Genomic DNA, 18,248 nt, shown 5'->3' with positions numbered 1-18,248 from the left:
TCTTAGCTTAGTCTTACACTTCACCTTTACATATGCCTTTGCATTGCCTTCCAAAAGATGAAAATCTATTATTTTATAAGTTTTATAAATGAGAAGGACTTTTTATGCTGATACACAAGCCTCCTAGGTTCTATTAATGGTGGCATCATTCTCCTTGACTGCCTGGTTGGAAACTTAGCCATCCTGACTCTTTCCTTCTCTTCAAAAAATTCTGGCAACTGTCTTTCAAGTCCCTCAAATGAAGATCCCACTTTTGGGCTTTCATCGTCTTACCCTTTCTAGAGAAGTTATTCCCAAACTTTATCGTGCATCTGAGAAGCACACAGGAAACTCATGAAATTTAGATTATTGGCCCCAGTCTTAGATGATTCAGTAGGTCTTAGGGAATGCATAGGAAACTGAATTTTAATAATTTACTTAAATATAATCCAAGGTCCAATTTCTGAGAAATACTATTCTCTGTTGGGTCTTATAAATGATTACAAATAAAGCATCCTAGAGTTTATATCATGTTCTTCCTTTCATTCATTTCTGCATTCAACTATTTATTGAGGACCCACTATGTTTGCTTTTTTTTTCTGAAACAAAATGAAGCCTGAATTTATTCAATGGCTGCTGAAATTTCACCTGAAGTTTTAAACAGGTGCAAATCCACAACAGGAAAGATAAACACATTAGCTTTAATACAGCTAGAACATAATAAAAATTAATTCAGCTATTTTGGAAAAATTAATAGAAACAGAAAAACTGATTAAAGTATGCTCACTAAAATCCTGTCATCAGCACTTTTATTTAGTTTAGTATATGTTAGAATATAAATACATAACAATACTCCCTTTCTTCTCACGGGCAGTTTTTACATTACTAAAATTTGTAGCCAATATTTTATATAACAAAAGGAAAAAAATTGTAAATTATCAGAAAAGGAGCAACAATATAGGAAAATAATATATTTTACATAAATAACTTATAGAGGACAGTGACAATGAAAATTCATTACTCTCTAACTCAATTTTACAAAACAAAGTCAACACGTATTACTGCATTTTAAACACTGTGGCCCTTACAAAAGACTGTGGTCAAGGATGAAACGTTACCTTGGTATCATACATTGTTCTTAGTTCTTAACTGGAGTTGAGCTCCCTTTCATTGTCTTCTTTAGGTGATGGTAGTTTGGCAGGATTTTCATCAGGAAACCCAGCTGTAGTGTCTGGGGCTGTGGTTGCTCAGTCTGCACCCAACGAAGGCAGTCTGCGCCATAGATCACTGTGTTCTCAGGATGACTTCAAAAGTATTCAGGTTGCAACAGGCCCCAATGATGCAACCACTCGTTAATATTACATTTCTGCCTACATATGCTTTTGATTCAATAACATTATTATCTCCCATTTTCATGGCTTGGGAATAACAACCAACTTCAAACACACTGTTGGTGCCAATGATCATAGGTTTGGGTTCTGAATCTCCAGCATCCAGGGTGATATTTTCAGGGTGAGCATTTATAATAAGGGCCTGTTCTTCTATTAGGTTCCCTTCACCAATCACTATTGGCCTGGCTTCTGCAATAATTCGTGCTTTAGGTTGGATCACTGTCCTCAGTCCTATAGTTACCTCTCCCGATTTTACTTTCTACACACACAACTGCTCCAGGAGCAATCTTCACACTCTTTTGAGTCTTTTCCACCATGGTATGGTCTGGGTCTCCCCCACTATGTTTTAAACAGTGTTCTAGGTACTGGGTATGTAGCAGTGACCAAAACAAACACTTCTGCCCTCATGGAGTCCATAGTCTATGTCTCCCCTGGTTTAAGAACAGTCCTATATAATACACATTTTCTTAGTCTGATGTTGAAGATCTTATTTTACCTTGTCTCTTACTATCATCCAACAAGGATGTTCCCCTCCAGTCAGGCCACACCGACTCAATCTGCCTCTGGTCTTTGGTCCTATGATTCTCCACCATGAGGTTACTGCCCAGTGTTGTGGGCCAGGTATAGAGATGGGAAAGCAAGGTTCATTCATTTATTAAACACATATTTATTAAGAGCCAAGAACTGTTCTGGTATGTGGGATTCAATAGCGAACAAAACAGAAAGCAAACATACAAAGGGAAAAAAAGGAAATGTCAGACAAATGCTATGCACAGTGCGATAGTGACTTAGCAGTTGCTTTATACTGGGTAGCTAGGGAATAGAGTGATGTTTAGGTTGAGAACCAAATGACAAAGATAGTGGCCATGCAAAATTTAGGGGTAAGAGCATCACAGACAGAAGGAATAGCTAGTGCTAAGGTTATGAGATAAAAATGTTTGTAAGAAGAATATAAAGAAGGCCAGTGTGTCTGATGCATAGTGGGAGATGAAAAAGTGGAAGGTTGGGATCAGTGAGGTCCACATGAGCCAAATAACATAGGGGCAAGAATTTTGATTGTATTCTCAGTGGAACAAAATGTCACTGGAGGGTTTTAAGTAGGGGAATGATGTTACCTTGTCTGTTTTTAAAAAGCTCTCTTTGGCTGCTGTGTGGAAACTGGATTGTAGGGAGGCAAGAGCAGAGCAAGGAAACAAATAGGAATAGATGAATGATAGGTTGTAGTACAAGGAGACTGAAATGGACAGACTGGACACATGTTATAGGAACAGTGTCAAGGGGTAGGGTGATTGATTAGATGTGGAGAGTAAAAGAGAGGATTCCAAGATAATTTCTAGATATTTCACTTGAGCCACTGACTGGCTGGTCATGTCCTTCACCGATCAAGGGGAAACTGGAGAGGGAGAAGATTTGGGTGTGTGTAGGGGTCATCAGGAGTACAAATGGTGGGGGATGTGTCTGAAAAGATAGGCTGCTGTGACCAGACTGCAAAAGGCTGCAAAGAGAGATGAAGGAATTTAAACCTTTTTTGAATTGTAACTTAGGAAACATACTATGGCATTTGTGTGTGTAGGATGGGCTGGAAGGGGTAGAAACCAGATACTTGTAATAGGATGGTGGGAGTTGGAATGGGGGGGAGGGTTGGATGTGAGAGAGTGAAAAGACACACGAATAATTACAAAAGAGCAAGTGGGGCCTGGAAAAGAGTTCAAACAATATATAAACAGAAAACACAAGTGCTTATTTGAAGAGAGTAACAGTGAAATAGGATGAATCACATTAGGTTGACAGTTTTGGGAAGAGACACAGAGGGAAAAAGGGAGAGAGTATAATAAGCTGCAAGAGAAGGACTAAGTCTGCTTGAAAGGTAGTAATTAATCAGCTAGGGTTGGGGCTCACAAACAAATTGACTTGCTAAAGAACATTAGCTGAAAACAGAGGGCAGACTTTTTGATCTACATCTGGTCATTTCCTCTTCTAATGGCAAGAGCACTGGTGTGTGTGGCGTGTGTGTGTGTGTGTGTGTGTGTGTGTGTGTGTGTGTAGCAACCTCATCTACATTTTAGTGATCATGCATCTTTTCACTGCAGAAAAAAATTAGGCAATCTTTATTACTACGAGGATCATCTGACAGGCTATCTGATAACATTTTATGTACTGCTGCATATTCAGAGCACGAAGTACTGCTTTATAAAATGGGAAAATTTTACTCACCCTTGTGATTTCCATTGCCAACGAGCAGTGCCTGAAAAACAGGATGTTTGTAAAGAGGATTGTTGTCATGTCAAGGGGAAGAACTGTTGCTCTTTATGAGAAAACGTTTTCAGTTTCCTATTAATTTTACTTTTCTGACTGAATTTTCTTTTTCCACCATTGCAGGCTAGAACAGTAAGAAACCTCCATCTCTAACTTAGGAAAGCTAGACAGGGAAAATTATCAAAGAGAAACCAAGTGATGAAGTAGATCAATATACTTACCTACACTATGTTCCCTTATCCTTCATTTTCTATTTCTGTTGTCTTTACCAAAACCTCACCACTGAAGCTAACTGAATTAGAGGAATAACCTTTTTTTTTCTAAAGAACCAAAATTTGGCTCATGTCTGTCAATTTCAAAAAAGCAGCTGTCTCTTTCCTATATGAGCCATTCTCTGAATAAGTGATTTTTTGGGGGCTGGCAAGCTGAGGGACTTTGCCTTAGTCAATAGTTGGCATTATCATTAAATAAGAGGCAAATTAGTCACTGTGAATGAATTAATATCTTGCAGAACCAGAGTTATTTATGTGCTGAGTGATAAACTTGGGAACTGTTAATCAGTGTACTGACAGAATTTGTAAATGAGATCAATGCATCACTGTTGGTGATCTTCCAGGAGTGATGGAGGACAGAAATGCTGCCAGAAGACTAGATTCATTTGTTTGCTTGCTGCTTCCTTGTTTCCTTCGTTCCTTCCTTTTGCCCTCCCTCCTTCTTCCCTCCCTCCCTCCCCTTTCTTCCTTCGTTGTCTCCTTCCCTCCCTAACATATACTGAAGATCTACTCTGTGCCAAGTGTCAGAGATATTCTTAGGGAGACCATGTCCCTCACTTTTAACAATCCAGTAGAGTAAAAAATATGAGAAGACATCAGACATCATTCGAATACAATGTAATAAGTACATAATAAAGACCCATAAAAGTGTTTTTAATACAGAGAAAGACCCTAAATTGCCCTATAGGGGTATGGAAAAGCTTTACTGAGAAAAATAAACATGAGTTTGCCAGGTGGACAAGGCAGTATTTTAGGCAGAAGAAAAAATATGTGCAAAGCCATGGCATTGTGGAAAAATATAACAACTACAACACCAACATTTACTGAGCACTTATTTATGACAGGAACTATGTTAAGAGCTTTTCACAAATTAATGCACTTAGTCCTTACAACCACTCTCTGAGGTGGGTATTCTTTCCATTTCTTCTGATAAGAAATTGAGGTTCCAAATGGTTAAGGACTTGTCCCAAAGAAGAACTGGTATATTTAGAGAGTTGTAACCACTTCAGTGTGCTGGTGTGTGATGGGCATGATGGAGAATGTCAAGAGATCAGGCTGGAAAGACTGACAAAACAGACAGAGAGGTATGTGCAAATAAACACAGTCATATTACAGAGACGGGCTCAGGTCCATTCTTAGGAGCAGCTCTGTCCATCTATCCCCCTGTCTGCCCTTTCATCCACTTATTGAAAATATGTTACAGAAAGGATTTTAAGCAGCATAGAAACATCATACATAGAATGAGCAAAAATGAGGATGAAAGAAGAGAAAAGATGAGGGAGAGGACCTAATGGGGCTAAAAATAAGGTCTGTTGAGTAGACATCTGTGAATCTTGGCAGACACTGGAGCTGTTTTACATCTTTGTGTGGAAGTTAAAGAACCAAATGAGGAAAGAAGGTCAATTTAATTCTTGAAGTAAGCTGTAACTGTACCCATTGGAAAGGCCAGGAATTTTCAAAATAATGGTTTTCAAGTCATTTAATTAGATGGACATATTGGTCATAGAGGCCTTGAAGTTCTTTTTCTTATAGCACAGTTTTAGCTTGAAAAAAATTTAAAGAAGGTATAACCAGATGCCCTCCTTAACCAAGCACTCACAGAACATCTATCTTTAATAATTCTAATGCCTAAATATTTGCCAAGATAACCTATTAGTGACATATATACCGATTCAACTAAATAAGATAACTTGCTTGTTGGCTTATTTTTAAACCAATTAAATGATGCAGGCACCCAACAAATGTATTACCTTTGATTTTAGAATGGCTGACATGTAGAATTTCCTTTTGGTACTGATTAGGAGAGTTCCTTGTTCAGGCTACTCTGGGTTTGCAAGACTTAAATTGCATCAGCCAAATATTTTCTATTATAAGGGGGTTTTAATTGAATATATCCAGACATGGTTATAAGATTATTCAGAAGCAGGTTGAAAAGAAGAGAGATCAGAACACAAACCATGAAAAAGTTAACTGCCATGTTAAAAGATCATCCCAACCATTGCTAGTGTCAGTAATTGGACTCAATTTTTATATAAATATTAATAGGGATAGGATGAGGAGAATGGTCTATGTTGAGTTCATGTTTCTGGGCCCATAACCAATTCCAGTCCACAGAGGCAAAAATTAATAAATTTTGCAAATAATCTGAAATATCTTGGGGCAGATATCTCTATGAAGTGGTAGAAAGCATGACAGTGTGTCAGAAGTCCGTAGCGTAATAGCTGGGTCTACAGGCCACCAGTTCCTCATGAGAAAAGTGTCCTGAGTAATGGCTTATAATTGGTCAGGCATATGGCTTGTGTATGATTTAGGTGAACTGTCAAGTGGCTTAGTAAGTCTATAATTTGGGGGAACAGAAAGGGACCCTTTTAGAAAATGGGATAAATGAGACTCACACCTAGAGATACTATGCTCAGAGTCAATGAAAGTGTACAAGACAGCCTTTGAAGATGAGGCATCTCAGTTCAAAAAAATCACAGAGAGCAAAATGTCTTAACCAGGGACTTGATTGGGTTATATTTTCAATCAGCTGTGCAGTGTGAGGCCCTGACTGACAAAAGTTAAGGCAGTTAACTATGTTGGAACATGGGGAGAACTGAGAGCCAATCTATCAGTTGGACCTCCCCAATTCCTTTATTTATTTATTTATTTTTAACAATTTCATCCCTACATTGACTCCATCTAGAATCTAACCTTAAGGTCTAATGAAATCCAATGGCATGGCTCTCTGGGCCTCTATAGGTCTTATTAGAGCCAGGTTTTTCTGTGGTAAGGAAAGGTATATAAGAAGCTTCAAATTTTACAAAGTCAAAGCCACACTGGTTTAATCTTGTTTTTTTTTTTTTTTTTTTAAACTACTCAACAAATCTTGTCAAACTAGGTAACAGAAAAGTGAAAAGTGGGATCTGCATATGATATGAAATTTAATTTTCAGGTAAAATTGGTTTTAAAATCTGCTGATCTGTGGAAAGGGAGCACCTTCACCCTTAAGTTCCAGAGGTAGAGATTCAGCCGGTCCTTATTTAACGAAAGGTCTTCAGTGAAGACTGAAAGCCCCTCAGTCATGCCACTCTCAGATCCCCTGACCTCACTAGTTCAGTTATCTCATGCTCACAGCTCATATATGGACACGGCAGCAATGTCCAGAGCTAACCCAGGACAAACATAGTCACTTACCATTCAGTTGAAATATCCTTTCTATGGAGTGTAAGCAGCACAGAAGTTTGGGGCTGACTTCTGGAGTAGAGCCATGGGTAAAATCTTCTCTAGACTTTCCCAATGTACTGTGATTCAATTTATAGACAAATGAATCTGTTGAGGAATTTTCATTTAAATTTATAAATTTGCCTCCAGTGAAATGTTCCATAGGGACACAATCTTCATTCTTTACCAATTCAGGTAGCCATCAATGTCTGGAGGAACCAAAGTTATTTAGATGCTGTTTTAATATCTGGGCTACTCAAGAAAATACCATGGAATGGGCTGGCTTAAACAATGGGAATTTATTAGCACACAGATTTGAGGCTAAGAGAAAGTCCAAATCAAGGCATCACCAAGGCAATGCTTTCTTCCTGAAGACTGATGTTCTGTGGCTGGCTCCTCTGTCACATGGCAATGCACATGGTGGCCTCTTCTAGCCTCTCTTTTCTCTTCCAGTTTCCCTTGACCTTCAGCTTCTTGCTTCCTGTGGCTTTCTCTCTATCTGTCTGAATTTCATTCCACTTATAAAGGACTCCAGTAATAGGATTAAGACCCATCCTCTTTGAGATGGGCCACACCTTAATTGAAGTAACCTCATCAAAAGGTCTTACAATGTGTTCACACCCAGAGGAATGGATTAAGTTTAACAACATGTTTTTCTGGGTACATACAGCTCTAAACCACCACAGCTGCCAGGAGAGGAGACTCAGGGTGACCATTATGCACTACTTTTAAATATTTGGCAAGAAAGCTGTTATGTAGAAGTGGTACTACACTTGCTCTCCACAGCCATACAGTGGAATAAAATCCTAATAATCACAGCTATCCAGGAATAAAACTGACTACTTGGGAGGCTGTGAATCTCCCTGCCTCTGCCCCCCTCCCTGGAGACATTCAGGCAGAGTGTGGGTGATCAATTGGCAGGAAAGTCATGTGTCAGAGAGCACTTGGACGCGATCATTTGGAAGAATTCTCCAAACCTAAAAGTTCTAAGCTTCTTTAATGAGTATTTTTGAAAATTGTTTTAAACCTTTTTTTTTTTTTTTTTTGACATACAATCTGAGGAAGGGCTGTTTGCTGGAGGCAAAATGTATGCCTGTGTTTTTATAATCTTAAATTTTAAAATTGTTGAATTATTTTATCTTTCTTCAGATAGCTCCCTGGAAATAAATATGGAAATTTCCTAAGAAGCTGAATACTAATAAGGTTGTAATTGAATTTGGAATGTTAAGTTTTCTATTCTAGACATAGTTCCCTGAGGGATATAGAACCCCAAATTTGTTTGTTTTACCTTTTTATTATGGAAAAGTTAAAACATATAAAAATAGACAGAAAAGTATAATGAACCTTATGTGCCCATCACTCAGTTTCAAGATATATTAACTGATAGGAACCCCCTATGTAATAGACAGAGTAATGCTCTCACAATGATGTCCACAATCCAAATCATTGGAACATGTGACTATGTTAGGTTACATGGTAAAAGGGAATCAAGGAATTAAGGTTGCTAATCAGTGAACCCTAAACTGGGATTATCCTGGATTATTCAAGTGAACCCAATCTAATCACAGGAGTTCTAAGAAGTGAAAGAGGGAGGCAGAAGAGAGAGAACCAGCTAGAGGGCAATGTGAGAAGGGCTCAGGCTGAAGTTGCTGGCTTTGAAGAGGAAGGAATGAGGCTGCCTCTAAAAGCTGGAACAGATAAAGAAGAGTCTCCCCTAAAGCCTCCTGAAAGACGCCGCCTTGCTGACACCTTGATTTTAGCCCAGGGAGACCCATTTTGGGCTTCTGACCTGTAGAACTATAAGATAATAAATTTGAATTGTTTGAAGACACTAAGTTTGTGGTGATTTTTATAGCAACCATAGAAAACAAATTTCTAAAATAAAAATTAAAAAAAAAAGGCTGTTAAAGGTATGAAGAGAAGGAAATAATCCTTAAGGATAAAGGTAGGAATTTCTTAAAGGTATGAAGAGAAGGAAATAATCCTTAAGGATAAAGGTAGGAATTTCTTAAAGGTATGAAGAGAAGGAAATAATCCTTAAGGATAAAGGTAGGAATTTCTTAAAGGTATGAAGAGAAGGAAATAATCCTTAAGGATAAAGGTAGGAATTTCTTTGTGTGTGTTTTCCAGTAAAACAAGTATTTACAAACTGAGCAAAGAGAGTGATTTTATTTTTAGGGCTTTGAGTACAATACAGATTAAAGTCTGAATACCTGTAAAAGAGATTTTAATATATGCTACCAAAAGTTAAATAGATATTTAAATCACTAATATGATTAGTTTCATTAATCATTTACATGATTTAAACTTATTACTGTGATCTTTTGTACCAATTTTGTTAAATGACACATCTCCATTTCACAAACTGCAAATTAGATACTCTGGCTTATTTAAATGTATATATTATGAGTGCTCTTGATGGCTTTGCTTTATATGTCATTTATCATTCAATTTCAATAAAAAGGCAAGAATTAAGAGAGAAAAATTTATCCTTTTATAAAAGTTAATGAAATTGTTGATACTTTATTAAGACATGGTACTTCAAAAAAAACCAGAAGTCTATAATCATTTTCTTAAAACTTGTTCTCTAAATTCCCATTTATAGTCATAGGTTCTTTCTCTTAGACTTGATACATAAGGTATTTAAGTCCAAAACCTAGCCAACCAATCACCCAACCAATTGAAAGTCCCACTCTGCAAAATAAACATTAACAAAAATAAAACAAAATAAAATGAAACAAAAATAAAGCATTTAAAGTTTTTACTAAGCAGTCACTTTTGAAAATTGATGCAAATTGCTTCCATGAAATTTCTCCTTTTTTTTTTTTTTAACCTGGCTAGTGTTAAAGCAGAGGACAAAAGATCAATATCTAGATTACTGAAGTCATGTGTACTATTGAACCATTTATTTTCTTTATGTTTAGAATCTTCTCTCTCCAACTTATCAGCCATATGATACAGAATCTGGAGTGTAGTTTTATTAATATGTTATTATTGGAGCTAGATTCAACTGCAGTACATGAAACTGACAAATTATATTCTTTTGGAAAATCACAGAAGAAATGCTGTGGCAGCATACATTTGCTTTGAAAGTTTAAGTTAGAAACACAGACCAATAATATTGAGCATATGGAACAAAATTGAACACACAGACATACAACAAACTCCAAAATATCAGAAATACATATGAAATCTGACTTTCTAATTAATACCATCATTTTCAGCCTGTCTTTACATTCTTCCTAAACATTCTGATAAAGTGAAATATATAATTTTAAGAGTAGTCTCTAAAGTTGTTACTACCTAAACATCTTTCAAATAAAACATTACCTCGATTAATTCTGAAATAAAGTAATTCTATATTCTCATCTTGGGCACCTTTCACATGCTTTATTTAAATTGATTTAAAATATAGTATTCCTTTTAACCTAACTTGATAAGGAAAACTTTAAAAGCTCAAGAGGATTTATACTTTCTACCCAATATTCCTTCTCCTTAGGTTTCTTTCTCCAACTCCACCCAGCCCCCTAGCGCTTTCCTATCCTGTCCATGAATCATCTCTCACACATACTCTACTTTTCTAAAACATAAGATCTCAGTGAAGAGCTTTATAGCTATTCTAATGTAACTTCTTTTGCTTAACTTTCTCTTTTCAGTGACCATCACTACTGTATTCTGGTTTTAACTTGTTCCCCCTGACATCTACTTCCTATCATATTAACAATTTATGTTTGGCCAATAGTTTTAAAAAATGTGTGTGGGGATAATTGTTGAAATAAGCTCAAAGATTAGAGACTCTGTTTCAATTACCAAAAGGCTATTTTAAGAAGACATGCTTTGCCTACCTTAAAACAAGACCCCTTAATAGTGTTTAAAATAAACTGTGTCTTTCTTCATTCTCTGTTAGGGTCAGAGTAATTAATTCTGACGGAAACTCTAAAAAGAATTGGAAATAGCCAGTTAATTAGAAAATGTGAAGTCCATGGTTAGGAAGCCCATGTTCCTTTCTAAGTTGATAAACATATTTCAGTATGCCTACTATTACAGGGGCTTTTTCAAAGCAAAGATACAAAAGTCAAAACTATAAAAAAATTACTGTTGTACTGTGGCTTAAGAGGGATTTACCCCCTATGCAATTTATGACTAAGATTATCTTCTTAGACAGTGCTACTCAAATAATCCTTAATGTGAAATCAATGGTACTGGTATTCAAACATTTTCCTTTATATGGCTATAACTGTGTCCTCTATCATCTGACTGAGCCAACTAAAGTCATTTCTCTTAAGTACATCAACAGCTCAAGGGAAAAAAAGTTTTCTCCCTAGGGCTGGGGGAGGACTTTTGCTTTGCACTTTAAAACGTTCGCTCTGTTCCAAGAAGATATTAGGATCAGTTGACTGACAACAGGAAAAATTTTCCTGGCAGAGAAGGAAGCCAGAGGAGATTCATATGCAGACAAAATTTTAACTATCAGGCTGTTTGTATCCCCCATGTCTATTCTAATATGCCAAGCTGGGATAAATCAAATAGGCTCTAAAAATGGTAGATAAAAATGTGATTTCACAATAATTCTGGAGTTTTGCAGAATATCCATCTTAAGCATTTCTTTTTTCCCAAAGAGTTATTTATTACTGGGCAAAGCTATCCAACTATTTCAATACATGCACTACTCAAAGAAAAAAATATCCTTGAAAACTCTGCCATTTAAAAAGTGTTATAACGATACGACAGTTTTGCTGAAGTGCTCCTGTGAGTTTAAAGTGACAGGGACCCAGCATAGATGCCTGAAATCTGGTTGAAACAAGGTCAGATGATGTAGTGCAGGGCTTGGTGGCTGCCAGATTTCCAGCTGGCATCTCTCCTCAGGAGAGGTCAGGACTGAAGGGTCCTGTCTCGGGGTGTGGAGCCGCTGTGCCTGCAGATCCTCAGGGTTGCCAGTCTCTTATAGATGTGGGAAATGGACTTACGGCATAAATGCAAAGAGGCTAAGGACACATGGAAGTAATATCAGGGTACACGTCATGAAGAAAATGCCAGAGTTCTAGTTAGTGTTTCAGAGGAACTTTATAATCATTCAGATTTCCTTGGGTGAATTAGCAGAAGAGCTTACAGACACTCTCTTTAATCCAGATCACAATTTATATTATAAAAATCTCATAGAGAGTGGGAGAAACTCTGATTTCTCAGCGTAAGGGAACAGATACTTGACAGACTCTTCTTTCCTACTGCTAGACCCCCCTTCCCCCGCCTTTTTACCATCTCCTTTATTGCCTACGGGGACCTCACTTAAACCCCGGGTTTAAGACCTTTAGATTGGATCCTCTGACCTAGCTGTCCTTCCTTTGTAAGTATGAGCCTTGGGTTTTTTCTTACTAAGATATTTATTTCACAGTTAACATGAGGGGTGTAAATGAAAATTCAAAATGAAGGCACCCAGAGTTGATCCATGGTCTGCAAAACCCATCCACATTAATCTTTAAATAAACTTAGAATTAAAACATACCTAGTCTAAATATAAATTTTGTCACAGCAATACAAGGAGAACATGATTAAGTCCTACCCCATTCTTCCTGGAAAAGGCTCATTTTTTTAGAACCATTGAGAACCTTGAATTTGGTATAAACTGGACCAAAAAACTAACCAAAGACAACAACAACAAAAACATAGAAAAGAAAAGCTCCCAAGCACTAAGATGCTGTTAAAAAAATTCTATTCAAAAGGGTAAACTATGTAGAAAGACTTTATTTTATTAAAGACTTTATCTTTATTTTATTAAAGATAGCTTTATAAAGCTGTTAATTCCTAATTTAAGTTTTAGGTCAGAAACTTTCTTTAGAGTTTTAAAATTTAATTATATACTTTAATTTTAATATCGATTTATTTTCTCATTTTGGGAACTGTTCCCCAAAAAGCATTCCTTCCATTGCCTCTAGTAGATACATATACATAGTATTTTATCTGAAAGCAGAGGGGGTGGTTAAAATATCTTTCCATCTACCCTGGGAATTAGGCTTTTTCTCTCTGTCTCTTTTCTCTCAAAAATTCAAGTTGATTTATTTCAAACCAGTGGCAATAAATAGGAATTTTCCATAATTGTTAATCTGGGCTAGGAGGACCATACCAGTAAACCAAGAGCTTTAAGGGATAAAGACTTGAGTTACTGACCTAGTTAGAGCTGATGAAATGATTAACATAAAGAAAACAAAAGCACTCAAAAAAAATTTTTTTTTCTATTACGATGTATTGTTTTTACTAAATTTTGGTTTGTCTCTCCTTTTTCTTTTCTTAATACGAACTCTGAATTTTAAGTTTTCTGAGGCAAAGGTTTCAGTTACTATAACAATGGGGAGATAACACTAAATGTATGATTAAATATATTTTAATCTCCTTTCTTCTGTAGGATACTCATCAAAATAATTATTATTCTGCTTTTCTGCAACGTGTTCTTTGTAAAAAATGTAGAAATGAATAAAGAAGAAAAGCAAAATCACCTGTAATTCCACATCCAGAGGTAACCTCTTTAACATTCTCATGAATTTTCTATCAGTCTTTTTTCCCCCATGCATATGGCTCTATACTCATTGCCAGGTGATTCATTTTAGATTTAACAATGTAGAGGTGCTATCTTTGTATATTTGGCACTCACAGTGACTTTTGTTTTTCACTTTCCTAGTGTCCTTTAAAGTGACTCATTTTCCTCTATAGGTAAAACATACTGGCCTGGAGTTCACAAAGTTGGCTGACAGTTACTCTCCATCAGAGGAGTTAGAATGTGGAAATACTCTTTAGGGGCTGGATAGCTGGTACAGACTGGGGAGTCAGCTCCAGCTGTGTCCTTTAAGCTGGCAGCCTCCTCCAGAAGGCTCACAATGCACAAACTCAGAAAACACTTGTTACTGATTACCCTCTGCCTGTAAGAGAGCCCTCCGAGTTGTCAAAATTCTCCTGCCATTCTCCGTTTGCTGCAGAACAGTTCTGAATACTTACTAAGCAATTATTGACTTCATTAGAATACAGAGATGAAAACGGATGCAAGTTCTGAAGTAGTGACACTAGCCAGGTTGCCACCAGAATGGCTGGTGAGATCTCTATCTATAAAACTATTCATCTTTCTCTCTATCTATCTATTCACTTTTTTTGAGGCACAAAAAAACACTTCTCTCAAAGAGCTTCATTTTTAAATATAAGGAATGATTTAAAAACAAATAGCATAATAAAAAATTTAAATACCCTTCGAATTTGTGTATTATTTCATAGATGCACACCCAAATAAATAAAAACAAATAAACAAATGAACAACACCCTAAAACACTGAAAAGGCAAACATCAATATATATATAAAGGTTAGATGCATGAACAGATTTACAGTTTTGTGTAGGTGTATGCACATATGTGTGCACTTTATTCACAGTTTTATTCATTGAATATATATTACTTTTGTGACAGACAAAACAAAGAGAGCTCATGAAGAAGAATTTAAAAAGTTCGCCTGAGATAATCTTCCCTTTCGGTTCTTGAATATTTATTTGACCATAGAACATTTCCATAAAATGTAGTATCAAAATCTAAGACCATCAAGACAACTATTTGCTTAAATGTTGTGGATCCCTTAGACCTAGATCAAGATTTCCTTTTCTCACTTCTAATATTTCTTTATTTTCTCCTCCCCCCGCCGTTCTTGAGTACTCTCATACTCATACCTTTAAACAATATCTTTTCTTTTGGAAATTATGGGGAATGGGAGAAGAAAATCAGTGTATTATCTCTGCTTTATTTCAGTGTGATCTCATAAAGTTCCTTTTAACGTTCATTGACTTTCTGTATCTTCTTTCCTTCTCTTTCCTAGAATAATCCTGTTGATCTACCACATTCCAGAAGTACCACTAATGGTACTCTAGAGGGAGAAGGAGTCGGCAGTCTTTACAATGTCTGTCAGCAGTGTTTGTCTTGGCACTGACCTGGCCTGGCCATTAAAAAAATGGAGCCTATAAATTGTTTGAGCTCCTTTGTTTAACATGGTATTCATTTGGTGACTGTCCACTATTACCTTATCACCCAATATGTCACCAAGCAGCTAACCAGACTGTCCAGCCAATCTAACATGAATGTTAATCTGTTTCTAGATGTCGTGTTGCAATTGTAATCTAACTCTAGAAATAAAAAAAGGGGGATGACACCTTAAACTTTGTTTCCTGGAGGAAACAATGGTTAATATATGTTACATGTACAGTGGTGGTTTCACATCTATTGAATAAATGAAACTCTCAAGTGCTAAGGAGAGATTAACATTATCAAGCAAACATTTATATGGTGATTTCTCTATGGTAAGTATTGATCTAAAAGCTACAATTTTATCCGTGTTCAACAGATAAGGAAATTGAGGAGCAGGAAGGGTAGAGGACTTTCCCAAGGTCATGTAGCTCCTAGGTAACAGAGCTGGGATTTGAAACCAGGCAGTTCAGCTCCCGAGACGCTTCTCTTAACCACAACAATGCCACCCTTCTTCTGCATGTTATCAGTAAATAGTTGATTTTTCTAAAATTATTAAATGTACAGAGCATTATTTTTTGCATAGAGAATGCTAAAAAAGGTATGGGACAGTTTCTGCCTTCAAGGGTCTTCAATCTAGTTAGAAAGACAGGATAGACAATACAAAATTGTAAACAATTCCAGGCAGCAGAAGCTCTGATTAGGGAGTCAGACAAGTTCTTCAGGATTTTTAAGGTGGCCAGGCCACTAAAGGCGGGGGAAACTTGGAAAGCTTTCATAAATTTGGATTTTTGATAGCTGTAGACCAAAGATCAAGATGCTTTTTATGCTCTTTAAAGAAAACTATACAAAATATAGATGGCTTAAAAATACATCTGCAACTCACTAAGACAGATGGTCTGAAATAATTTGAATCATCTGTGGGTAAAGTGAGTACTTGATTAAACCCCAGCAGGTGAGTGAGAATTACTAATCTAAAACAAAGAAATTTAAAACACAATATTGTGCCATTAATACGTTAGAGCTCAAGTGATCGTATAATTCAGAAGATGCTTGTCTTGATGCCTGTAAAAGTGGGACATGCAACGCCCTGGGCTGCAAACAATTAGTCCTGCGTGTCACAGAAGCTTGGGAGTGACAAGATCCTTTGACAGCGCTGAACGATGAACCTGTGCCCAGGAGAATAGCAATCTAGAAACCGACTTGATTTAATACTTCTTTTTGTTTAAAGCAACCAACATTTCAGTGATCTTCAGTACTCCAGGGTTATATTTATCTACTCTTACTGTAATGCAATTGTTTCAGAAGAAATAATGGGCAAGTTAAATAACAAGACCAATGGCTCCTCAGGATAAATCAGAGTGAAGGAAAACGTAAATTGTTAAAAATTCTATATATCTATTCTCATCATCTCTTTTAAGTTAATAGTAAAATTATTTTCTTTCACTAACTTCACATATAAGACTCTACTATAGTTTGGCTCCCTATTTTAGCTAATTATAGTTATTCTCCAAATTCCATATTCTCAGTGGACATTGTGTCAGTTTCTTTTTTAACATTATTGTCTTTTATAGAATGTATTCAATTTACATATAGATTGAACATATACATTATATCTCACTTGATTCTAACAATATGGCATTATTATTTTCTCTCCATTTTTCCTACCATCCATATGGTTATCCAAAACTAGAAAAAGAATCATTTTCAGTTCTTTCCTCTCCCTTCCCACTTCACATCCAATCAATACGTGCTCCTGGTTGTCTCTTGCATCTCTTATAAATGTATACAATCCATAAGGGCTAATCATATATAGACCCAGAGGTATATATAATCCTGCTGAGACCAGAACTCAGGTCTTCTGTTTCCTGGTTCAGTCCTCTCTCTGATCTACTAAGGTACTTTTAGAGTGGGAGCTCTGTTTTAATTCTAATCTATCCTCTCTCAATATATAACTATGTGATAAACAAACATAAGCTCCTTTCAAACATAAAAAAAGAAATAGGACTATCAACTAGTATTGACGTATATAAAACACCACTGATCTTATCTATGACACCTAGCTCTAAATCTGTCATTCTTATGCTACACTGAAGATTTTTACTGAATGTTCAACATGCTTCCCTCTTCTGTCTCGGTGGAAGTCTCAGCCTTCCTTCTGCTTAGGTCACTCTCTCCATGTTTAACACCACTTCTTCCCAACTTGCTCTTTCCTTTCAGTCTATAAGTATCCTCAAGTTTCTTCCAACTTAAGAAACAGAACAAAAAAGAAAAAAAAACAAAGAAAATTCCCATGGTCCCCATAGCCCCCTCTAACTATCTCAGTCTCTCTTCTTAGTCAAGCTACTTCCAGGTGACGGCTGCGTAGGCTCTCCTCACTGCCTGACCACCACGCATTCCTCAGCCCACAACACAGGAGCTTCTGCCACTAATATTGCTATGACTACCATTACCTTTGTTTTGCCAAAGGAAATGGATATTTTTCTTTGCTGATTTTGCACAGCCCTTTTATAGAATCTGACACTACTGTCCTATTTACTTAACAGTTATTCAATTCTTTCTATGAGCCTTCTAATAAGTGCCAAGGAAACACAACAATGAAAAAAAAATGAAGAAATAGATTTCAGTAACAACTATGCTTTCTGTTTTTCTTTCTACCTCTTTGGTCTTTCTTTACTAATTTCTTTGTGAGCTCCTCTTCTTGTTTACCCCTTCAATGTTGTTGTAATACACAATAAATGTTGGCCAAACATCCTGCACTGTTTCTGGTGGCCTCACTCATGTGTGGAGTAGATAGGGGGATGCTTCTCCACCCAGAGCCCCTCTTCCAGGAAGGACAAACTACAGAGCTGTGGTGAGTACAGTCTACACAGAGCCTCTGGTTGTCAGGTGGGGTCAGTATCAACTGAGCTCCTTTACTCAAGGCCATGCCTTTATTTGCAGGCCCAGATGCAATGACTGAGTTAGGGGAAGTGTTGGGGGAAGTTGTGCAAGATGAATCTGGAAATTTTGACACACAAGAAAGCAAGGAAACTATCAGACTTAGGAGCCAAACTGAAGAGGCTTCCTCCAACTGGCCAAAGATGGGACAATTTGCCGATCAATCAGAGTAACAATGGCAATGATTAAAACAAATCAAATACATTAAAAATCCACA

At 36.7% G+C, this 18,248-nt stretch overlaps 1 pseudogene; it reads right to left on the bottom strand.

The window, feature by feature from the left end:
- Positions 1 to 851: 851 nt before the first annotated feature.
- LOC119532195 overlaps positions 852 to 18,248 on the bottom strand; it is a 184,678-nt pseudogene continuing 167,281 nt past the window's right edge.

Source organism: Choloepus didactylus, chromosome 4 (assembly GCF_015220235.1).
Source record: "Choloepus didactylus isolate mChoDid1 chromosome 4, mChoDid1.pri, whole genome shotgun sequence".
Classification (NCBI taxonomy): domain Eukaryota; kingdom Metazoa; phylum Chordata; class Mammalia; order Pilosa; family Megalonychidae; genus Choloepus; species Choloepus didactylus.
This window is presented reverse-complemented; position numbering and strand designations above follow the sequence as displayed.